Source organism: Mercenaria mercenaria, chromosome 1 (genome assembly GCF_021730395.1).
Source record: "Mercenaria mercenaria strain notata chromosome 1, MADL_Memer_1, whole genome shotgun sequence".
Lineage (NCBI taxonomy): Eukaryota > Metazoa > Mollusca > Bivalvia > Venerida > Veneridae > Mercenaria > Mercenaria mercenaria.
The window spans coordinates 116,407,700-116,434,556 of record NC_069361.1 but is presented as its reverse complement, the minus strand read 5'-3'; the positions used below and the strand labels follow the sequence as shown (position 1 = coordinate 116,434,556).

The 26,857-nt window shown below is 34.7% G+C and overlaps 1 long non-coding RNA gene across 1 annotated transcript; it reads right to left on the bottom strand.

Moving 5' to 3' along the window:
* Positions 1 to 1,724: 1,724 nt before the first annotated feature.
* LOC123526085 (uncharacterized) lies at positions 1,725 to 10,888 on the bottom strand. The gene is made up of 3 exons (XR_006681513.2): positions 9,168 to 10,888; positions 5,739 to 5,793; positions 1,725 to 4,295 (listed from the first exon to the last, which is right to left on the bottom strand). It is a non-coding gene; the product is annotated as an uncharacterized LOC123526085 (long non-coding RNA).
* Between the last annotated feature and the right edge of the window lie 15,969 nt (positions 10,889 to 26,857).

The following is a 26,857-nucleotide window of genomic DNA, read 5'->3' as shown; positions in this document are numbered from 1 at the left end:
CATGCATGTCAAAGTTATGGGCCGGACAAGATCTGACATGACCTTCCTCCAACTGTGTCCTTGTCCTTTGAGATAGGAACCTGGGGTTTGCACATGACACTCCGTCTCACTGAGGTTAATATTATGTCAACTATAAACAAGATTGCTCCATGCATGTCAAAGTTATGGTCCGGACAAACGCACATGCACACTGATGCTCGCACATAAACCGAACAGCCATTTGGATAACTATGTCTTCACTTCCGCAAGTGAGCACGACAAAAAGCAGTCTATAACCAGACAGTTACAGTGTATAACATGGTTAACAAGTATCTTCATCTCCGTAAACACTCAGAACGCCCTTTCATAATAAAAACTGGCAACCTCTTTTCCTGTTTCTTCATTAATAATTGATTGAACAATACATAAATCACCAAATGCACCTGCCACTTCTTTTTCTGAGCAAAATGTTGCGGATCACAGTAAATAAAGAAACTGTAATTAATACCTAGCCACATAATTATGACCATCATGACCTAGCGGTATCTAGCAAAATTTAAACACCTGCTTTCGGGACATATCGAGAATTATTACCAAATAAACTAGTTAAAATAGCATGTTTAGAAACCCAAGATACACAATGGTATATCATCATGCAACCTATTCACAAAAGCAAATAAAATTGGAAACAAAAGTAGCGCCACAAACCACTGACACGCTCAAAATGATGCTGAAATGGTTTCAAGTGTAAAAAGCGTGTCAAAATAAAGTAATACAAGTTTGATTACCATCTATTTTATAAGCGGGTATCTTATGAAAGTCGTAAAATCACAAAAACCTTCTCCTGACACTAAAGTTCAGTAAGCATTTAATACTTATGAAGCGTAGAGTACATTTATGAAATCCTAGAATAAATACAAAGCAATTAATTCTCAAATTTCAATAAATTTTCACTTGTTTTTTCTTTACAAGCCACCTGGCATTGTAAGAGAGAAGCTGGCAACTATAAAATATTTTTGTTGCCAGACAACACTTACTAAAGCTTGTGAAACAAGTTATATATAGGGTGGTATACTGTAAAATCATTTAATTTTATGGGCAAGAAATTTCGTGGTTTTGTCGAAACGGCAATTTCGCGGGGATATGAATTCATGGATTTCAAATTTTGAACACAAAATGAATGGGAAATTTACTTTTTCATTGGGATTAAATTTCATGGATTGACTAAACTAAGAAATCCAGGAAAATTAGTCCCCCACGAATATTAATGATTTCACAGTACACGAGCAAAAGAAGGTTAATGTATTGCTTGAAATGCATATATTACGCATTACTTTAGATTATGGTTTCTTCTATTCATTACCTAATGAAAATGCTGTCAGATGAAAATGTAAACATGCGGCCAAACCGGTAAAAAAAACTTTAATTAAAATTTAATGTTCTCTGAATGAATTAAATAGAAGCTTAAATTTTTGTTAATATTGTAAAAAAGAAGGAAGTAAAAAGAAAAGGTTTTCTACTATTTGCCTTGCTTGCAGTTTTGTTAGTAAATCTATACCCCTTGCTGGCAGTTTTGTTAGTAAATCTATACCCCTTGCTGGCAGTTTTGAAAAATATGACTAGGTGTGAAGTAAATACAATTTCATAACCTATGAATTAGTTTCGAATACCAAAGATTTAAAAAAAACAGCATGTCCCCAACCCCAAGTCCCTGAAGGTCAGACCTTGAACTACAAAGGCATTGGGACATACAAGAACTTTTTTATTTACAGTTGAATGAACAATTTTCAAGGTTAATTAAAGGTTAAAAAGGGTGTTAATAACTTTTATTGTTTGTGAAAAATCAAAGTCAGTCAACACTATAACAATATCACCATATCGCTTAATAAATATAAAAGACTATTCAAATTATACACAAAAGCCGGAAAGAAATGCATGTGAATTGGAATATAGTTTTTCTTGCTACTTTGACACCATTTCTTTTTAAAAATTATCTTAAATGAAAGTCTACTCAATGTAGGTCACTTTGCTATTACAATACATATAAAAGTGCACATTTTCTGCATAACTAGACAAAAAGTAAAGGTATGAATTCAAAGCAGTGAGCGTTTTACTTCCAAATAACAGAAAGTCTACTAAAGAGTTAGGTCTAGGTTTTAGTAAAAAAAATTTCGAACATAGTCGTTTTACATGAAAATTAAACAGCATATAAAACATATATATACGTCTACAAAAGCATCAATTTGCTCACATATGAAAATTCTAAAAAGGGATTGCATGAAGGGGTCATACTTCCGGAAAGTTCAATGCCTTTAAATACTCACCATTTTTAAAGAACTGTTACATGAACAATTATTTACTTTTATTTCTTCACAAATGGCATTCTTTTATAAAGGGGGACAACTTTTGAGAATATTTCAAGTATCCAATGGTACAGGACAGTAAGGTAAAACATGGTATTAGACAGGTAGATTGTAGGTAAAATGTTGTTCCTAGCTTACCAAACATTTCTGTGATTTGGTGATATACTGCTAAACCTTAAAACGACATTTATTCATGTGTTTTTGGAAAGGGACTTGAATATGTCCTCTGATAAAAAAAATTGATTTTGAGATAAGCAAGTTCCCAACAAAGACATTAAATTTTCACTTCCAATTGGTCCTACAGGCTCGGGGCACCAACCAATCCCTCGGGATTCTGCAGACGCTGTAACAGGAAAAACATGCGTTATCCCTACATAAATAATTTCACCTCTCAGTCCAAAATCTAGCAATTCATTTCATTTTCTATCATAAACCATATGAATTCTGTTCATTATCTGAATTCATATACAACTGAAGGACTGGGCACAGAATAACAGAACAGGACTTTAACTTCACACCAGACAAGTCTGAGCAGGGCAGGGAAACATGACTTCTCAAGTTTGAGCACAGGACTTTTATTTCACTCTGGTCAAGTTTGAAGAGGGAATACCAGGACTTTTTAAGTCATGTAACATAAAATTGAGCAGGATTGGGAATATTAGACAACACTTTTACTTCGAATTAAGACAATATTGAGTAGGACAAGAAATTAAAGGGACTTTGCTCTAGTGGCAGGGAATAACAAGACTTTAATGTTGCTCTAGTCAGGCTTTAGCAGGGCAGGGGAATAACAGGACTTTAATGTTGCTCTAGTCAGGCTTTAGCAGGGCAGGGGAAAAACAGGACTTTAATGTTGCTCTAGTCAGGCTTTAGCAGGGCAGGGGAATAACAGGACTTTAATGTTGCTCTAGTCAGGCTTTAGCAGGGCAGGGGAATAACAGGACTTTAATGCTGCTCTTGTCAAGATTGAGCAGGGCAATGAATAACAGGACTTTTATGTTGCTCTAGTCAAGCTTAAGCAGGGCAGGGAATAACAGTACTTTTACATTGCTCTAGTCAAGCCTATGCAGGGCCTTCTATGCCACTCTAGTCAAGCCTAAGTAGGGCAGGGAATAACAGGACTTTTATGCTGCTCTAGTCAAGTTTGAGGGAATAACAGGACTTTTATGCTGCTCTAGTCAGGCTTTAGCAGGGCAGGGAACAACAGGTCTTTTACATTTCTTCAAACAACATCAGTACAGTCTTTCCTTATCACATTTCTTCAAACAACATCAGTACAGTCTTTCCTTATCACATTTCTTCAAACAACATCAGTACAGTCTTTCCCCACCACATTTTCTTCAAACAACATCAGGACAGTTTTTCCTCACCACATTTTCTTCAAACAACATCAGTACAGTCTTTCCTTATCACATTTCCTTCAAACAACACCATTACAGTTTATCCCCACAACATTTCTTCAAACAACATCAGTACAGTTTATCCTCACCACATTTCTTCAAACAACATCAGTACAGTTTATCCCCACAACATTTCTTCAAACAACATCAGTTCAGTCTTTCCTCACCACATTTCTTCAAACAACATCAGTACAGTTTATCCCCACAACATTTCTTCAAACAACATCAGTTCAGTCTTTCCTCGCCACATTTCTTCAAACAACATCAGTACAGTTTATCCCCACAACATTCTTCAAACAACATCAGTTCAGTCTTTCCTCACCACATTTCTTCAAACAACATCAGTACAGTTTATCCCCACAACATTTCTTCAAACAACATCAGTTCAGTCTTTCCCTACCACATTTCTTCAAACAACACCATTACAGTTTATCCCTACAACATTTCTTCAAACAACATCAGTACAGTTTTTCCCCACCATATTTCTTCAAACAACATCAGGACAGTTTATCCCTACCACATTTCTTCAAACAACATCAGGAGTTTTTCTAAGCTGAAAGATACCATTCATATAAGTTATAAACAGCTTAATAAACATCCAGTCTAAGTATTTTTACTGAGATATGATATTAGAGCTCTACATATTATTCACTTACTGGAAGGCTTGCCTGTCAAGTCATAACTATTGCCCTTTGGTCTTCTGGCAATATTTTTAACTTTTGACAGGCAAGCTTTAACACATGACAACAGAAATAATATTTCGTGATTTTGTTCTTAGCCGAGGAAAATTTAGCACTGAACTATATAGACTGGTCAATAGCACAAATTATGGACTGGCAACTTTTATAAGAAGTCGTAATTATAGGTTATTAGATTTGTATCGAGAAATATGCGTGAGTTCTGCAGCGGAAATATTGTGCGACTTTAGGAGCGCAATATTATTCCGCGAAAGAACGATGCATATTTCTCGATGCAAATCTAATAATCTTTTTATTACATACACATACTACAATTGTAATTATTATATAAATGATATAAATTTGTTCTTTAGCTTGAGTAAAACTGAAATTATCGTTGTTAAAGAATTTTTTAACGTGATGATATGCATGAAACTGAAGTCACAAATGACGTCACGCACCCAATATGAAACTGTAACGTCAATATGGAAAAATACTGACGTTTCAGGTACCACTGTAACTTAACGGAATGTATAATTGAGTATGTAATACTTATCAATATTTCTAGCTAAATATGGTATACATAATATTTATGTATTTATCAGTATTGTACTATATGCCTGTCTGAAAGAGATAAACTGCACAGCTAAGGTGATTTGATAATAATGGTCATACCAAACTCCCAGTCAATGATCACACACATTCTTTATCAATTTATCCCTATTTTCTCATTGATAATGAAAAGCATTGTTTGAATAACAAATGTTTAAGATAAATCCATTATGGGGTGATTCAGGCAATGTGCACTAATGAACGTCACTAATAAAAAGAGAACCGATTTACCCACACGGTTAAAAAAAAAGAGAAGAGAACTTGAATGTTAGCCATGATTTTCAGCTTTATGATGACACAAGGTATTCATAACAACATTATCTTTGGCACTGATGTGAGCTCGAACCTCTGCAAGCCAATATATGCAAAACTTCCACTCAAGCCAGTCTCCAACAAACAGCATTCAGCTAAGTACGAATAGGTATTACTTCAGTGACCAATACCCAAAAAGTGAAGCGTGGTTGTCCTTCTGTCAGGGTTTGATTTAAGGGTTATCATCCTTACCTGATTTTGTGCATGACACACTGTCTGACTGAGCTTAATATTGGCATAAACTGGAATCCAAAGTTACAGCAGAGATGTAAATTGCTACAGACAGATGGACAAACTTACATACAGCCACTGCAATTCATATAGCACAAAAATGGTGACATGAAAATTTAGTTTTTCAAGCATAATGATTCATGCAAGAAACAGTTCAGACTTACCAAAAATGTTTGTAATAAATCAAACTCAGAAGCACTGTGGTTACCATTTGTATATCTGCAATAAAAATGGAGAAACAATTAATACCCAAACCAAAATACAAGCATGCGGCAAGCTTGTGAGAAGTTTGCCATAAGCTTGTGCAAGCTTACAGCAATCTTAAAAAGATTGCAGCTATGTAATATAATGCTTGCAGATGCTCGCAAAGAAATTAAGTTTGCGGAGAAGTCTTTCTTCGCAAGCTTGCAGCGAGCATCCTGCAATCTTAATACTATTTAAGGTTGCAACTAAGCTTGCGATAGAAATTAAGTTTGCGGATAAGTCTTGCTTCGCAAGCTTGCAGCGAGCATCCTGCGATCTTATTTAAGATTGCGACTAGCTTGCGATCCTGTAACCTTTTTAAAACTCTTTTAGTTAATGATACATATAAAAGGGAGGTAATATGTTAAACCATTAAAATTAAACTTTTTATGTCAAAATAAGTTGTTTTAAAAAATGTTGTCCCTGACTGTTAAATCTTTATCTACTGATCACTAAAAATATTGATTTATGAAAGTGCGAAAGTTTTACAAACTGTGCAGTTTGTCAAATTAAAGGAAGTACATAATAAAATTTTTAGACTTTTACATTATTAAAACTGTCTCACAAACCTAAGTAAGGTTTAGGAAGATAGTATAGTTTGCAAGCTTGCAGGCCACCTTGTTTTGATTACAAGGTTGCGCGAGACTCGCAAATGATTTTGTCTACACCCATATAAGTACATGTGTTTAAGCTTGCAATCTTGTTATGATTGTGTAAGTTTGCAAGATTGCGCAAGCTTGCAATCTTATTATGATTGTGCAAACTTGCAAGGTCTCAATTAAGATTGCTAGGGTTCCAATCGAAAGCATGTGCAACCTTACAAGCTTGCAAGATCTTAAATAGGTTGCAGGAAGCACGCGAATTAGTTTGCGCAAGCTTAAATTATGGTTGCGATGGTTCCAATCGCAATCTTGCTGCATGCTTGTTAAGATCGCAACTGCAATCTTGCTGCGACCTTAATGCAAGCTTAATTAAGCTCGCCATTTCGGTTTGGGTAGAATATTTCTTGAAACTGTTACATATTTATTAGGCTAACTTCAGCAATACCGAAGTACACATAAATAAACAAATGTTTGATATGAAACTATGACTTACATGCTTTATTTACTTTGTTTATCTATCCGTCTGTCTGTCCAGATTGTAAAGGTTGTACATGAGTATGGCGTGATCCTGTCTGATGATGAAACAGACAGACGGACAGACAATTGGTAAACACATTCAACATGATCCTACTGACCCTAACCGATAAAATGATGATATATGCTACATTTATCAGGTTTTTCATTAATTGCTTGTTATTTAACTATCTACTAATTTCCTGTCTGAAATAAACAGACCAACATCCTTTCAAATAGGAAACAATACATTTGTAAAAACTATCTTGGTGTCTAAACAGTAACAAGACCAGCATCTGATTTTTTTTCCCGAGCATGCAGTCTTGAATCGACCAAATAATGACAATGCTGCACTTTGAGAATGGTTTCTAAACTCAGTTCTTCCACCTTAGAGCCAGTCCAGTTTACTGCAACCATCTTATACACAAATTCTTAACAAGAAACAATATATGACACTTCACCCTGTGGACATCAAGAAACATAGCAATGGAGTTGTTGATGGAATATTTACAGTTCCATGAAAATTTCCTGACTGAATAGTGAACACTGTGCAGACCATCAGATCAGCCTGTACTGGTCGAAAAGGCAGAATGGCTTGCCGCCAACAGGCTAAAGGTTATATTATCTGCTATGACTTCTTAATTCATTTACGCAAGTGAAAGAATTCAAAATCGGCCTAAAATGAGAATGTTAAAGCATTTCAATATTTGACCAAATGGCAGCAATATTGTTTCCATAGCAACGTCACAGCAAATTTCTTTACTCTAGCACCTGTATTTGCAAATGGAATTTTAATTTTGTGGTTGTTTAGTAATCATTGTAAGTCATTTGTTTTTCTAAGTCCACAAAAAAATCTCCTTACCAGGTAGAGATACCTTAAAATACATCTAAAATTTGAAAGTAACATCTATGTTGTACCACAGAAAAGTGGTCTTGTTTTTGCCCTACGGTCAATTATAAAAAAAGTTACAATATAAGTTATTTATAGTAACAACTAAGGGAAGATAATCTTAAAAAAAAAAAAAAAAAAAAATCAAAAAAAAATTGTAAGTCCACACAAAAATCTTTACCAGGTAGAGATTGGTCAAAATAAACCCCATAATTGGATGGTCTCAATTTTTCTCTACGACTAGTAATGAAAAAGTTACAATATAAGCTATTTATAGTAACAACAAGGGGAAGTAATTCTAAAGAAGGGAACAGCGCATGACACTTCGTCTCATGATGGTGTATAATTGTGCCAAGTTATATCAAAATCCCTCCATGCATGAAGAAGAAATGCTTCGGACAAAGTCATTCTTGTATCTGACCTTTGGCCTCTAAGTGTGACCTTGACCTTTGACCTAGGGACCTGGTTCTTGCGCATGACACTCCGCCTCATGGTGGTGAACATTTGTGCAAAGTTATATCAAAATCCCTCTATGCATGAAGAAGAAATGCTCCGGACAAGGTTTTCATTCTTGTATCCTTTGACCTCTAAGTGTGACCTTGACCTTAGACCTAGGGACCTGGTTCTTGCGCATGACACTCCGCCTCGTGGTGGTGAACATTTGTGTCAAGTTATATCAAAATCCCTCTATGCATGAAGAAGATATGCTCCGGACAAAGTTTTCATTCTTGTATCCTTTGACCTCTAAGTGTGACCTTGACCTTAGACCTAGGGACCTGGTTCTTGCGCATGACACTCCGTCTCATGATGATGAACAATTGTGCCAACTTTCATCAAAATCCCTCTATGCATGAAAAAGATATGCTCTGGACAAAGTCATTCTTGAATTTGACCTTTGACCTCTAAGTGTGACCTTGAACTTAGACCTAGGGACCTGATTTTTGCGCATGACACTCCGTCTCATGATGGTGAACAACTGTGCCAAGTTTCATCAAAATCCCTTCATGCATGTAGAAGATATGCTCCGGACAAAGTCTGTGGACGCCACCCGCCTGCCCGCCATTCTGCCCGCCCGCCAGGGGCGTTCCCATAATACGTCCCGTTTTTCAAACGGGCGTATAAAAAATGGCAGATTTATTAAATTTCTAGATATTTATTTAAATACTATTTCCTTATTTCACAGACTACTCAACTACATGAACATACCGCTGCATTCAGACTTGTTTATGGAAGGAATAAAAATGCTAATGTTTACACGTATATTTTGAAAAATTAAAAAAATGTTGTATGTATGTACTATTTAATTAAGATATTTTATTTGTCAACAAAATTAAAATCATATTTACGTTTTTTGTTATTTCTTTCCCCTTTCAAACCCTCTAAAAAGGAATTGGATATACGGACAATATAGACGTCCCAGATAGTCGATATCGTTACGGCGAACTTCGGATAAGTCGATGCAATTTTTACAGTCCCTTGAATATCGAGGTAACGGTATTCGACTGTATATAGCCAGTTGTTGATAAAACAAAACATCTCCTCAAACTATGCCTGCCACATAGACTGTTTTATTGAGCATCTAAAGCAATGGTCAGCTTTTTTTCCTATAAAGATACATCAAACAGAATACTGACATAGAATTAAGGCAAATGAAAATGTACTATAAAAGTACATAGCAACATTTAAACATCTCATGGGACTGTATTTCCCTGACTTATCTTGATCTTTCAATAGTTTTAAAGGTGGTGAGTCAAATTTAAGCAATGTTTTACAACATTTTACAGTTTTCTTATATTCTGTTAGAGATTTATTTAAGGAACAAAAAGACCACTCATATACAGTGGAATCCCTGTTTAATCTTTAGCCTGCTGGTGGCAAGCGATTTTGCCTTTGTGGCCAATACACAGACCAAAATCAGCCTGCACAGTCTCTTCAGTCAGTTAATTTTCTGTGAACACCCCTCTGAATAATAAATGGTATTGCCCAAATTGAATGAATTGGGCTAGTCCATTTTAGAAATATAGCAGTGTAAAGGTTATCTAAGAAATGTAGCTTCTAAATTCCTTTATTTCCAGCTGTGCAACAAATATACGCAAAGGGAGGTAATAATAATAATAATATAAACTTGCAATTCTAAAAACTTTTGGCTAAATATTTAATTGTCAGTGCAAATCTTTAGCATAATATAATACTTCATATATTCAATTCATTTCTTATACTGTGAAATCATTAATATTCAAGGGGGACTAATTTTCGTGGATTTCGTGGTTGAGTTAATCCACGAAATTTAATCCCAATGAACAAGTAAAATTCCCATTCATTTTATGTTCAAAAGTTGCTATCCACGAATTCATATCCCCATGAAATTGCTGTTTTGACCAAAACCACGAAATTTCATGCCCACGAAATTTAATGATTTTACAGTATTAGGCAATATAATTTATCAGCTCAACACTTACGCTAAAATAACCCTATATTGATGTGTTAACAAGGATATGAAAATATCTCCATGTATAAAGCACCCAGTGAACACAAGTAAGTGTAAATGACCATTGTTAAAGTTTCGAACAAATCCATTGGTTGACCAAAATCAGATTAACCACCTTTAGCTTAATATTAAGGTAACAGAGTGTGTTTTTAGTTTAATGATGTTTCTTCCAAGCTATATGTGTCCCAAGACTCAGCCTATTTCTTGCTAGCAGTCTATGCCCCATACAAGTACAATTTCTGCCTTATAAAGTTTCTTGAAGTCTCAGAGTTTTCAAATCTGACCTCTAGCTATGCACCAACTTTCAGCTGATCTGCTCTCACTACTTTTGATCAAACTTGATCAGTATAATAGTAAAAGGTCTAACTCCAGCAGCTTTAATTTGGTTAATTATACAATGGTTGCTATAGTAAATGTACTTTCAAGCAGTTCATCAGAATAAGTTGCTTAGAGGTTTTTCTATTTTTAGCTATTGCAGTCCCTAAAATCAATCAAGTTGAACCATTGAGAGATGACCTTACACAAATGCTACATAGCATGGTGATAATCCATCCAGTGGTGCAAGCAAAGCCATATGATCAATCATACAGTTAGAGAGGAGAAGTTGTTTAAAGGTTTTCTATCTTTAGCTCTGGTAGCCTGCTAACATCAGTGAAGCAGAACCATTTGAATATGATTTGAGAGACAAGCTTACAAGGATACTACGATGACTCCTGAAGCAGTTCATGAAAAGGTGTCGCTAGTTTAAGCTCTGGCGGCACTTAAATCGTTACCAAGGAGAGGACCTTGTAAGGATGCTACAGAACAAGTTTAGTGACGATTCATCAAGCGATTCATGAGAAAGAGTCGTTTTAACGCTGTTTTTTTTTGCTCTGGCGGCCACTTAAATTAGTCAAGGAGAACCATTTTAACAAATCTAGGACAAGGATGTTTTACAGAAAAAGTTTAGTTATTACCCATCAAGTGGTTCATGAAAAGGAGTCATTTAAAGGTTTTCTGTTTTAAGCTCTGGTGACCCCTATAATCAGTAAAGTAAAACCATTTGAAAAAACTTGCGATGGGACCTTACTATGGTAACAGACGAAGTTTGGAGATGATCTACAGTAGTTCACCATAAACCTTTAGTTCAGGTGCACTTAAAATTGTGTTCCTTCATTTCAAGTTTCTGACTTGTAAAGTGATAAATTTCAGACTTAAGGTCAAATGACAATACAAGGTTTTAAAGAAAAGATTCTTTAACTGTTTAGAAATCAATGAAAGTTCACCATTGAACTTCTATGTCTCAATGGTTATGACACCAAACTAGTATTGTATAAATACCCAGGTCTCACTTTTCATTCAATAATGCCAATATGTATCAATGTCATCATTTAACTGTTACCTGGATTACCAGAAAGTCCCCTATTACATAAATAAAGGATTAACGGGCTGATCCCTTAATGTGATTATGAATGGATGTCCTTCACTTCAAAGGTTCCGCTGATTCTCCATTTCCTGTGATATGCCCATATCTCAATGATTATTGTCCTTATAAGATGACAAATGTTGGCGCATTCACCTCTTATCATGAATACACAATCGGTGAAACTCTGATGGTTTTGTAGCCATTCCGTCGATGAGTCAAACTAACTTTTCATTAGCAACAATATAAGATAAATCATTTCATAATGCAACGCGCAATGTAAATTCTGAGCTTACTGCCATGTCCACCATATCAGGACTTAGTCTCATTAAATGTAACAAAACCCCAGGTAAACTGCGACTGCACCAAGTAAAACTTGCCTGTGTCATCCACTGTTTAACCATAGTGGCAAGCCAGATCCTTGGGAAAACAATTAGAAAGCTGTCATTATTCGAAAGGCAGAGAGTTACAGGGATTCAGTAAGGAACAAATGCTACCCTGGTGTTACAGGGTGAGCGAACTGTTTCAAGCCCTATACCATGACATTGACAGCCATTCCAGAGAGTCAATAAGGAACAAACATCTTCCTGTCAGGGAAGTTATTCCTTGGGATCAGTAAGGAACAAAGACAAAGAATACCTTTCTATCTAGAGCTCAGTAAGGAATAAATACCTCCCCAATGGCAGTAGTTCCACAGCCTCCATAAGGAACAAGTACCTTCCTATCAGGGAAGTTGTTCCAGGGGCTCAGTACAGAATAACTGCCACCAGGCAGTAGTTCAAGGGACTCTGGAACAAATACCTTCTTATCAAGGAAGCAGTTCCAGGGGTTGTAAGGAACAAATACCCCACTCATGTCACTAGTTCCAAGGGCTAAGAAAGGAACAAATGCCTGTTCATAAGTACAGTAGTTCCAGGGACTCAGTAAGGAACAAATACCTCCGTATCAGGACAGACTAGTCAGGAAAGTAATCCAGGGACTTAGTAAGGAACAAATACCTCCGTATCAGGACAGACTAGTCAGGAAAGTAATCCAGGGACTCAGTAAGGAACAAATACCTCCGTATCAGGACAGACTAGTCAGGAAAGTAATTCAGGGACTTCAGTAAGGAACAAATACCTCCGTATCAGGACAGACTAGTCAGGAAAGTAATTCAGGGACTTCAGTAAGGAACAAATACCTCCGTATCAGGAAAGTAATCCAGGGACTCAGTAAGGAACAAATACCTCCGTATCAGGACAGACTAGTCAGGAAAGTAATTCAGGGACTTCAGTAAGGAACAAATACCTCTGTATCAGGACAGACTAGTCAGGAAAGTAATCCAGGGACTCTGTAAGGAACAAATACCTCCGTATCAGGACAGACTAGTCAGGAAAGTAATTCAGGGACTTCAGTAAGGAACAAATACCTCTGTATCAGGACAGACTAGTCAGGAAAGTAATTCAGGGACTTCAGTAAGGAACAAATACCTCCGTATCAGGACAGACTAGTCAGGAAAGTAATCCAGGGACTCAGTAAGGAACAAATACCTCCGTATCAGGACAGACTAGTCAGGAAAGTAATCCAGGGACTTCAGTAAGGAACAAATACCTCCGTATCAGGACAGACTAGTCAGGAAAGTAATTCAGGGACTTCAGTAAGGAACAAATACCTCCGTATCAGGACAGACTAGTCAGGAAAGTAATTCAGGGACTTCAGTAAGGAACAAATACCTCCGTATCAGTATAGACTAGTAGTTCCAGTGGAATAGTAAGGAATAATTATATACTTTCTTATAAAAACAGAGATTTTATTTAAATAAAATTATTTTCTCAAAAACAACAACCTCTGTACTTCAATGATGATGAAATGGATTTCCATTTGTCTCTAAAGTCAGAACCAATTTATGATTTACCTAGTCAAAATGGTTTATACTGTGATAGCACAGCAATGCTGAATTGCAATAAAATTCAAAAGCCTACCAATTTGCCAAATTTCATTTCTTGCACAATTTATTATGACGGGGAAATAAAATATTCCTCTTTGTTTGAGGGAAAGAACATTTCTTTTGAATTAAAATCTCAAGTTCAAACAACATAGTAAACAATCCAACAGGATTATAATGTATGACAAAATCTTATGTCAGCAGTCATGCAAATTATAAGTTGGCGAACAAGGACATTTTTTTGTAAAAAAATGAATTTGTTTACGATTTTAAATGACTTGGTTATAGGCCCGATTTTGTAAAATTAATTAAACAGGAAATGAGCCTTGACATGTGTACAGAGAAGACCCTGAATAATTAATTCCCGGGTTACATCGGCATGTTTGCAAAGTATATTGCTCCTGCGGAGGAATTAATTTCTCCATTAAGTATTTCTTTAACGGGACTGTAAGCAGGCGACATGGTTACCATTTTATTTTTGAAACATGTAATCTGAATACTTCCTGTGCGTGTTTTTTTATCAGCGAATTTTCTACATAAACGATTTAAAAATTGCGCGTATAAATTTGCCCCATTTCAACGTTATCTGATGACTAACGTGCTTTTACACATCTAATGAGTATTTAAATGCATACCAGATTCGTAAAAATATATTTACTTTACATTCTGATATGTTTTAAATACTTTCAAAATGAACAAACTATACAAAAAAAAGAATAAATTTGACAAGTTTTCGAACATTTCAAATTTACATTTATTTGAAAAGATCTTGATTAAAATGTAAAACGAGAAGAAGAAATTAACCATTAAGGTGTTAAATATGTTATTTAATATTGACACAACTCATAAACTGAAATTAATAGTGTAAAAATTAAAGACAGTAGGCAGAAATAAGTGCTTGAGAATACATCTAATTGAACAGTCCTTGGGTTAATTTAAAAATCTTAGTATGTTTACAACAAAATGTTACCAAATATTATAATCATGGCATTTTAGGAGAAAAATCATCTGTTATGTCAAAAAAAAACAAAAAACAACAAGTACATATTCTAGGAATTATCCATTGTTTACTTAGTTTTTCTAAAAAAAAAAAAAAGACTACATTTGGACATTTTACTGTAAATAAAATACCATTACTGTGTATGAAAGACTGATATCCACCATTATCAACTCGGGATATTATAAAATCACATACATTCTAAGATATCTTTAAAATGTTTTATTAACATCATTAAATGTATTTTCAGATAAAAAAAAAAAAAGAATTTAGGATATCACTCATTTGAATGAAGGATATTAAAAAAATATCTGTATTTACAGATATCCAGTATTCCATTTTGTGATATCCTTTATATCATTCTATGATATATTAAAATTTCTTTTCAAGATATCACAAGATACATTTAATAACATCTTTATATTATAAGTGATATCATCAAATACTGCATAATTTTCATATATCACAAATTACATTTAATGATATCACGAAATAAATAAGTTTATCACCAAATAGTGAATAAATAGTGAAACACCATCCCAGAAAGTTCATAAATGAAGGCAGATATCAACATTAGTAAATAGTCTCCTTATAATATTTATATTGCCTGGTAATATAAATGATATCATGTCATGACTGGCTGGAGCAGATTTTATAATACAGCAAACAATTCAATTTAAAATTCTATCTCCTTCAGTTTTATGTCGACAAACACTTCAAGAATTAACAAACAAACATGTTTTCATTGTAAAATATACAATTTTAGTGCTGTAACATCTACTGATAACACAATTTAGTCATTTTCATGAAAAGGGCTTTAATAGAATCAACATTTTACTAAGACGGTTTGATCATAAAAAAAGAACAGAATCAATTTCAAAGGCAACGGTATTAGACTTATCGCTTGTTTAGGTCAATCTTGACGTCGAAGCAAACACGGGTCAACCATATTATCAGGAAAAAGTCTTTGCTGACAGATACGCTACTATGTTGAATGAGTTTTCGTATGATACTAGAGTATTTTTCCTACAGATATCATATCATTATGGCTAAGTAATACTCCGCGTACTTTTATTCGTGAACTTAATGGGTGTGATAAATCACACACGTTTCACAATTATATTGATTAAGCTTAAACGCTCATCTAAGTGGGGGAGGCTTAAATGTTTTTCACTTTGAAATTCAAACAAGACTATGTTTTGAAATTGAAACTTTGATCCTGGTTCAATAACGTTTGATCAAACTAACCAAAGACGTGCTACAGTCTTACGCAAACATTCTATGGAAAAGTTAATACGCAGGTCTGTAAACAACTGACAATGGTCAGACAGGCATCCCGGACCGATCCACTGTGAACATTGACATAATGTAAAAAGGAACCACACTCTACAAATGTAACAGTCATAGGTTTGATCAACATTTACTTATGGCAGTTTGTATAAAAAATACTTAGTAGTAAATAAATATGCTGACATTGATAAATTGTTCTTCATGAATGTATGTACTAAATACATCACATGGTGACATGAACAGTGAGCTTAAATTTCTTTTTCTCTACATTTCATTTTGATGCATTTTCAGCAGTATTTAACCAATTTAACAGAGACCAATCATGTGTTTCACCTTTTTTTTATTTCTTACCTGACTTGACCACTTATCCTTTCTCTGCACAAAACTGACAATTTTTTCCTCATGTAACAGAGGTGAAGGATTGTCCACCAGGTGTCAAGTCTTTCATCATTTGATCCAAATAAAGTAAGGTCTTGCATTGGGGTTAATTAATGAACGAAGAACTCCAAAGTTCACCCTACTGAACAGCAAGTCCTCAATCCATAACTGAAGTTATATCTATGGCGTTATTCAGTTAAGAATTAATGAAAAATGAAAATGGGAATGTATCATGATATTAAAGAGACACACAAACTTTATGACTGAACACTTTCTCTTATAATTTTACTAAACCTGCCTTTACGAATATTGCAAACCAAGATCAGCCTGAACGGAAGTGCAGGCTATTCTTGGTCTGCACAGTTCGCTGTTCACTCAGTAAATTTATAATGAATGCCCCTTTGAATAATAAGTGGTACTGCCCAAATTGAATGAGGGACCAGTCCATTTTAGAAATTTAGCAGAGTAAAGGTTAATTAATTAAACCTGCTCATCACCTGTTGATTCAAACATGAATTATGCAGAATTACTTAAACAGGCTAATTCATTAAACTTTTTAGGAGTGTATACTTTTTAAAGATATTTTTTTGTTTGCACAGCCACTTTGTTTATATAATATTTGTGTCAGTTAACTTGTCTGCTTGTATCAGTTTTTGTACTTGCCAGTAAAATTTTAAAATTCAAATTTAGACAAAATTTTTACTAGCCTCATTCATTTACATTACATACAGTAAATATTTACAGAGGTATATAAATACTGCATTTCCATACCTCACCATCATCTGCCAGTGATGTCATCAAGAGTTTTTTATTTTCTTAACCATGATCAATTACTTAAAATGCAAATGAAACGATGATAAAAGCAGACACTGAATTCATGAGCTGTAATAAAATCGGGCTCACGTTCCAATACAAAACCATCATTCACATATCAACCTGCATCATGACATGCATTTGATTTCATGTATCGTAATTTTAATGAAATAAAAGATTTTTTGTTTCCACACGAGAAGAGAAAATCGATAAATGAAAATACATGTCACGAAGAATGAAGCTCTCCGACTTCCGCCCTTGAAAAGATTACAGTGACACTGAGACACCTGGGACAATAGCATGTCATACAAGGGGTGGTGATTAACTCCGATTACAAAATGATAAAATTTGGTAGGTTTCATTTAGAAACGCAGCTTAAATTTTTATGCATGACAGAAACTGCACATCAGTGACACTAATAAACATGACTAAAACGGCAAATAATAAATGCTTCAGTACTCAGTATGACGAATACAAATGTATGTGCATCTGCCTACAAGATTAGTTAACACTTGAGATTTAATATGAGATAATAAATCTTTTTGGCCTAACACATCATCTCTATTTTGATGAAAGGTTTCATATTTATAAATGAGAACTCCTATATATTTTTTGTACATGATACAAATACATCTGAAATTCAAAATTTCAAATGATCTGCTTTTTAGACTTTGTGTGTGTGCTGGTGTTCTTATTGCCAATGTAAAGGGCATTCCATGCACATACTTGCCTTTAAATTGTTCTAATTAATTGTAACTGTTTTTGCAACATTCCTGAAGCAGGTACATGTCAATTACTACTAGAAAGAATCACTATATCCTCTTCATCTAAAAGGTTACAATATAGAAACTGAAAGAAAAACAAAAGAAATTTGTCAAGACTAGAAAGTTAAAAAGTTTATTGAACAACAGAAAACACTGACAACTATCTGAGCCGCGCCATGAGAAAACCAACATAGTGGGTTTGCGACCAGCATGAATCCAGACCAGCCTGCACATCCGTGCAGTCTGGTCAGGATCCATGCTGTTCGCTTTTAAAGCCTACTGGAATTGGAGAAACTGTTAGCGAACAGCATGGATCCTGACCAGACTGAGCAGATGCGCAGGCTGATCTGGATCCATGCTGGTCGAAAACCCATTATGTTGGTTTTCTCATGGCATGGCTCAATTATTCTATACTTATGAAAGATATCGAAACTTAAATATTCATGCTTTGAAAAGTTGCGTGTGAACAATGCTAATACTATAACAACACATATAAGATCAGATTCAATAGAAAAAAAATAAAAGTGCGGAAATGAATTCGGTCAAAAACAAGCCCAGGTGAATGAACAGAATCATGTCTCTTGCGTTTATTCTGTACCTAAAATGACATTTTATTTTACAACATTGTTTTGGCACTGATAAAAGTTCCTATGGCGTACTATAGAACCATATCATAACAACATTGTGTAAAAGCTGCCTCCCACAGTTTCATTTTTAATAAATTTTCCAAAAGTACAAAATGTTTACTCCCTGTGCTGGAACTCATACTGGGCATTCCAACTGAGCAAAAGAGATACTAAGGTTATTATCCATAGATACCTCACATGAATCTGCTGTGAAGGACATCTGACCTAAGACATATTGTCACAAAACCTTGCCTTGGATTCAAACATAGACCACATGCTAGAAAATTTTCTGCTCTATTATACTGAACCTGCACTCAGGGCCTGATTTAACTGACGTTTACATAGTTCTACTCTATCATACATACAAATGTGTTAAATTAAAAGTATACATATTTAGCAGGACTTTATATCTAACTTTCAACTCCTTACCTTCTTTTCACCTATTTTCATTTCCAATTATATAACTATAATAAACCACAATTTAAAATTCTGACAAAGGTCAAAGCCAGAATGACAATCTGGGACATTCCTCAAAATTTTAAATCGTCATTTGACACATACTTAAAACATCATGAAATACAATAATTCTATTGTAACTTAAAAGAAGGCGTGCTGAAACGTTAAGATTATCGCCACCTTTGGAACTTCATCAAACTTACCCTCTACTGTCCATCACCTCTCTAACAAGCATTATCTGAGAGTCTATCAATTTCACATTATTCAACTAGACCTATCCTAACTTAAAGCTGGTGAATAGTAAGTCAAATATAAATACTGATAAATCATAAAGCTTGGATTATCTTCGACCCATCTTTCTGTTTGTTTAGCCAGCAGGAAATTGATATGTCTTAGATATTGCGACACATTAAAACAAAGAAGCCACTGTCACCAGGCTAACGTTGGGTTTAGTTAAATACGCCGTCCAAACTGTGATGAACGTAGGTAAATATGTTGTCAAACTGTAAGGGTTACCACAGCGATCATTAACACCTTCAGGAAGTTGAGAGAACTGACTCATGGTATAAGGACCGCTCGCTCATCCCGTGTTAAAACAATAACCAACACTTATTAACCTTTACCCTGCTAAATTTCTAAAATGGATTGGATATTCACTGAAAATTTACTGACTGAATAGCTAACAGTGCAGACCATGATCAGCCTTGGTCTGCACTGGTCACATAGGCAGAATCACTTGCTGCCAGCAGGCTAAAGTTTAAATTTCTATAAATTCAACATTGATACTGTCATAACCTGTCCATGCTTAGTGCAGATTTTCTGATACATTGTGTGAAATAGATGATAAGAACAAATTCATTATATGAAAAGATGTTGTTTACTATCATGTACCAGCTAGATGTGTTGTTAAATATCATGTACCAAAGGTCTTGTTTATTATCATGTATCTGAGGTGTTATTTGCTACCATGTGCAAGAGATGTTATTTACTATACCAGATGTGTTGTTAAATGTTATGTACCCGAGGTCTTATTTACTATCATGTACCAGAGATATAGTGACTATCATGTACCCAGGTGTTATTTATCATCATGTACCAGAGATATAGTGACTATCATGTACCCAGGAGTTATTTATCATCATGTACCAGAGATATAGTGACTATCATGTACTCAGGTGTTATTTATCATCATGTACCAGAGATATAGTGACTATCATGTATCTGAGGTGGTGTCGAGTACCATGTACCATGTACAGAGCTTTTTTAAATACAATGAAACAGTAATACTGCTGACTTCCATGCACCAATGTTGTTGTTGATTCTCCTGTACAAGTGATGTTACTGACTACCATGTATATGTGTTGTTCTGGACTACATTTACAACTGTTGTTGTTGATTTTCATGTACTTGTAATGCTTTTGACTATCTTTGCAATTGTTGTTGTTGTTGTTGTCTTCTATATATAAATAATGCTGTTGACAGTGTTAGTGTTGACTTATGTTGACAGTGTTAGTGTTGACTTATGTTGACAGTGTTAGTGTTGACTTATGTTGACAGTGTTAGTGTTGACTTATGTTGACAGTGTTAGTGTTGACTTATGTACAAATTTCTACTGACTATCATGTATGAGAGTTTTTATTGGCCATCATGCACCAATGATGTTGCAGACTACAATTACCAGTATTGTTGTTTACTACCATGTACAACTGATGTTGCTGACTACATTTACCAGTATTGTTGTTTACTACCTTGTACAACTGATGCTGTTGACTACATTTACCACTATTGTTGTTTACTACCTTGTACAACTGATGCTGTTGACTACATTTACCACTATTGTTGTAAGTAATGCTACTGACTACCTTTGCTACTACTATAGTTGACTACTGAGAGGTGTTGCTGATGTGATGTTTGTCAGTAATATTGGTGTCTACAATTAATATGTTAGTGATATTTCTGACTACCAAGTACAAGTGACATACACAAGCACACATGTACAAGTAATGTTACTGACTACAGCCTAAAACACAATCTAAGGATGATAAAAAAATCAGTGATGTATTTTCTACAATCAACACATCAAGTCATCTTTTAAGAAACAAACATATTTAAAATGTTGCACATTCATTCATTGACATTGTGAACAGGTATGAAATAGTTCAATCACATACACCATAAACGTATTAAGGAAATTTGCTTTTTCTTTTATCTCGACACTTCAGACATTTCAGAAAAAAGCTGTAGTAGGATTAATCAGCATAAAATAGTGTTAAGGTGGTGGACCCATAATGACAATTGCCAAACTGCATGGTCTCCGTGCCCATTTCTTACGAAAAGCAATTATGTGCATTCAGGTGTTTTACATTCAAAGAATGCCAAACCGCTTAACGATCAACAGTACGTAATCATATGGAAATTGCTGTGTTTCATTATTGGCCCACTACCTTAACCCTTAGCCAGCTAAATTTCTAAAATGAACTTGTCCATCTCTCAATTTGAACAGAACCATTAACTGTTAAAAGGGGTGTTTACCAAAAAGATACTGACTGAATGGCAAACAGTGCAGACCAAAGCAAATGGTCAATAATTCAGAACTTCCAATACCCTGTTTCCTCCCATCCCATTTTCTACGACAGCAATCTCGATGACGATGTCCTGATAAGTGCCTGTTTAACTGGCACAATATGCATTATGTTGTAATATCTTCAGATATCAATTCTGAATTAAATTCAAGGAGAATCTATGAAGTTTACATTATTTACAATGTATATAATAATATAATAATAACAAGGAAAATTTATCAAATCTCCTGTCAACTTTTTGAATATGTAACACTACCCCTAAAAACTTGTAAGATCAGGAAATACTGTAAATGTTATTGTTGTCCACTTATATTTTCCTTCTAGTTAAGGGATTGAAATACCAACTTTGTCATGAATGCCATGGCCTCACCAAACTTTCATTAGAGTGCACACAAACTTGACTACCATTTACACCCAACTTCAATTAAAATAAGCTGAAGAGAGTACACACCAACTTGACTACCATTAACACCATTAACAAAACCGGTGAAAAAATATGCCAAGCAAATTTTAAAGTACACCTGATATATTAGTCACTACTTCTTCTTTTCTAGGAATATTCCAAGAAATACTGATTTTTTAAACACATAAAAGAATGTTCCAAGAAATAATGAATTTTTAAGTACATGTATTATGCAAAAATATTTTCTCTTTAAAGGAACTTAGACCTCATGATCATATAACAACCAAGAAAAGAAAAAAAAAGGCACTTAATAATTAAGAAGGCTTTGAAAATTGGTTACACTGACATATTAAAAATGTTGCAGAAACACATGAAAATTAGCTTTAGTTTAGAAACAAGAAGTTATGTTCTAATGTTCATAATAATGACCAAACTTAAAAATTTTAAAGACAGATATTTTAGCCAAAATTCCTTTAACTTAACATAGATTTAAAATTATCAACATATTTGTCCCTAAAACATATATGAGCTTTGAAAAAAAAAACAACATACTTATCGGAACTTGTTTAAACAGTTTTTATGATTATCAGGACAGCATTCATACCACAAAGCTTAAAAATATGCCCAAAAGCCTGCTATTTTTGTGATTCCATTTTTGTGGGCAAGAGGCTGACATAAATAAATAACAATAATTAATGTTTCAAAAACAATGTGGAATATATGTTAGACTAGCTCCTAGACTATGATAATCTTTTTACATTTTTATGATTGAATGTAGTGAACTGAGCCAGTCTATATCCTATGTCCAATATCATAATTTCAACATCAGTCCTGTGTGAAAATCTCTAAAATAGACTGGCTTTTGTCCCTATGAAATTGAGTTTGTCTAAAAAAGGGAAAAATATAGAAATATAGTTATTATCAGTCTAGTGGCTAGTCTAAATATATGTGAACATGCAAGGTTTGGCCAATACCATTAACAGCATCTTGAATAAATGATATGAGAGAGATGTGAGGATGGGGGTTGAGCAGTGGCTATGAGAGAGATGTGAGGATGGGGGTTGAGCAGTGGCTTTGAGTGCATACCTTTCTCCTTTTTTCACACTGGTACACATTGTAACTACTAAAGAACTGAACAGCAACAATACCAAGAAAGTCCAAAAGTGACCGCACAAAACTGCTTTCACCATTAAATGTTCGTAACCCCTGCATCATAACCATGGTCAACAACCTTACTGAAGACTGGTCAGTTATTTGATAATGTTCTAGAAGAACTGGTCACATTTGGTCATTGACAAGTCAGTAACCTTTTAAACAGCAGAATTCTTCCAATATTATATCACACTTATATTTATTCACAATTATGGCACAATTACCTGCTTCTAGCATTTACCATGCAAATTTGTTCCTATAGGTTATTGTCATTGCAGAATTTATGTTTAATAATATCATGTTGGCTGTTTACCAGATACATTCTGTCAATATATAGAGACACTTGGCATCCACATTACTACGGTAACACGGTACTAGACACTCAGACGCGCAAACAAAGACACTTTGGTGCAAAAACAAAATACAGTACAATCGCGATCCTACGAAAACCCAAGGGACCGGCCGTTTTTTTCGTAATATCGCATTTTCGTTCGAGCGTAGCATAGGAAATTTCGCTTTATAGCACCTTAATATCTATATACGTAACCCGTGATATTTAAACATGTGATTTTCATATCGGAGTACATGTGTACCAATTTTATTTGTACATCTGGGTTTACTACAAATCTTATTCGAACCTGAACTCAGATCGTATGTAGAATGTAGAACGGGTTTTTTTTTTCTTCACTTTTTATTCACTGTACATAAAACACATACAGTGTACATTGTTGCACGAGAAAAAGTCGCAATTGCATATTCCGATACCCTCAGCTACTCTTTACCAATTGTTTGGTATAATAAAACAACAATATACAGACGATCAGGACTTAAATATTGTTTTATTTTCTTTATGCAGTGATTGTTTGAGACGTATAGATATCGAAGCAAGTGTGACTTGTATGCCATCCGATCCGATCGGATAGTTATAGGAGAAAAAAAAAATAACCACTAACTTGTGCATAGTGTATAGCGTATGTGTTTCGAAATTAATTACTAAGTTTTCACACTTTAATCACTGTTTACGCCCAGCTAAATGATAGTGACACTTTCCACCCTAAAGCATTTTCACACCGTTATGGAAGGTGTGAAAACTTAGACGATACATTCCTAAAATCGCAACTAAAACAAGTTGAAAACAAGCTTTAAGGGCATAACAATACATTCGTAGGAGCGCATTTTTCGTAAAATTGCATTTTCGTAAAACCGCGACTTTGTTACATAGAAATAAGAAGGAAAGCAGCCGGGACCACAACACCTTTTCGTAGTATACCGGTATTTCGTTAAATTGCGATTCGTAGCATCGCGAATGCACTGTATGACCTCATATGACTGAAAGTCACCTCCAAAATACATATCATGACTTTACTTTGATAGATAAAACTGTGAAATATGACCGAGACTAATTTAATTTATGAGGTCTTCTCTATATGAATATTACAAAATTAAACTTCAAACATAATTCAATCTAACAGCAAATCTTTTATGAAAGAAAGGTTCTAATAAATGAAAAGAGAATCCAATAGTACCAAATATCCAGCAGAAATAATATTTCAAAAAGTTTATAACCTCCCTTTTTTTTATAAAACATAATTTCTTAAATCAACCCAACATCTTGCTTATATAGTTCCACAAATACAATATCAGAGTACACTTTCACTTGCTGAAGAACCCTTGAAAAAATTGTATTTATAAAATATCAGCAAGGAAATTACTGCTGAAGTGTTTTATTTGGCAGAAATGTTTGTATAAAATAGTCCAAAATACTACCACTTGCCCTCATTACATGTGTTCACTTTTAATAAGCTCTTTAGAAATACTGAACAGCACTTCTCTGTAAATGAATGGTATATGTCATCAGAAGATATGATCTGAATTAATATATCAATTATTGCCCTTCCTCCAATACAAAGTGTTGTCTTTATAAATGAGTAAATAAATGGTCTGCTAGACATCTGAAAGTTGCCATATCTTAACCTAGATCTAATGGTCTCCGATTTGAATCCCTTTAAACTGTTAATGAATCATCTACTGTTTCAACTTCAGCCCTTTATCAGTTTTACATATATCATTTTACTTTGTACAAAAATACCTCATATTCAAGACACTGAGTTAGTCAAGGGGTTAGTCAACAGAAATTTCACATACGTTATAGCAACTTTCCCTATACAACAGCAACCTTCCCTACACAACAGCAACTTCACCTACACAACAGCAACTTTCACTACACACCAGAAACTTTTCCTACACAACTGCAACATCACCTAATCAACATCAACTTTCCCTACACAACAGCAACTTTCCCTACACACCAGCAACTTCTCCTACACACCAGCAACTTCTCCTACACAACAGCAACTTCACCTAATCAACATCAACTTTCCCTACACAACAGCAACTTACCCTACACACCAGCAACTTCTCCTACACACCAGCAACTTCTGCTACACAACAGCAACTTCACCTAATCAATATCAACTCTCCCTACACAACAGCAACTTTCCCTATACACCAACAACTTCTCCAACACACCAGCAACTTCTCCTACACACCAGCAACTTCTACACACCATCAACTTCTCCTACACAACAGCAACTTCACCCACAAAACAGCAACTTTCCCTTCACAACAGCAACTTCACCTACACAACAGCAACTTTCCAAACACAACAGCTTTACTTGCCCTACTCAACAGCAACTTCACCTACACACCAACAATTTTCCCTACAGAACAGTAACTTCCTTCAAAAGAAGAGTTACATCTGCCTAACATTATAATTACCACATATTTCAATTATGCCTTAGTTTCTAAATTAGTAGTCTTGTAGAACCAGGCCAAAATGTCCTTAAAAGTCACCTTCAGGAAAAAAAGCAGCAGAAAGTTAATTGCTAAAATGACTGCAAGGAGTACCTGTATACCAGATTATATTATCCCTTCTACTTTATCCTCTTACAGAGTTACAAAGTTTCACCTATTCTTTTCCCATCTCTGTCTGAAGTGGAGAAGTTGTACACACACCTGAAAATGTATGTAAGAATATTGTGAAAGTATAGTTAGTTCATTGACCAATACATTCCTGAAACATGGCCAATTTCCCATAATTCAAACGGTCTAAAACAATACTGCTTACACCTGCACCTGTAATACCAATAAAATCTAGGTAAGTGATATGTTTTGATTTGATTTATAGAAGATGGACTTGGTCCAAGTTGGAGAACTTATTCTGAAGAGGTTTACTTCTTATATCTGTCACCACAATTTATTTTCTATCATAAACACACTACTAAAACTGTGTCTGTAATTTCTCAAGAAATATTAATTGTTAGTAGTTATTCTAATAGATATTTTGTGTGGTAGACACTATAAATAGGAAGGGATTGTGTCCAAAATTAATTGGTCTTCTAAAATACTGTTTTCCTGCAGCTCCTTTAGAAAATTTTATTTCTTTGCCAAAAACTTTTCTCTCTTTCAAAGAAAATACCCCTATTATGTGGTACACTGGAAAAAATGGAAAATGGAAAGTTTCATAACAGACTGTACATAATTTAGGAGTGCTGGAAATGCATATAATGTGAGCAGGCCAAAGGAAGAAGAATGTGTAATATTTATGTATTGGGAAGAAGTAATACTAGTTAATTTTAAAAGAGTACAAGCCAAATTAAAGATGTAAAATATAACCATAGAGAAACACTGTGTATGTATGGGAAGCATAAAACTAATGTATGGGGAGCAAGACAGAATGTATGTATGGGGAGCATAAAACT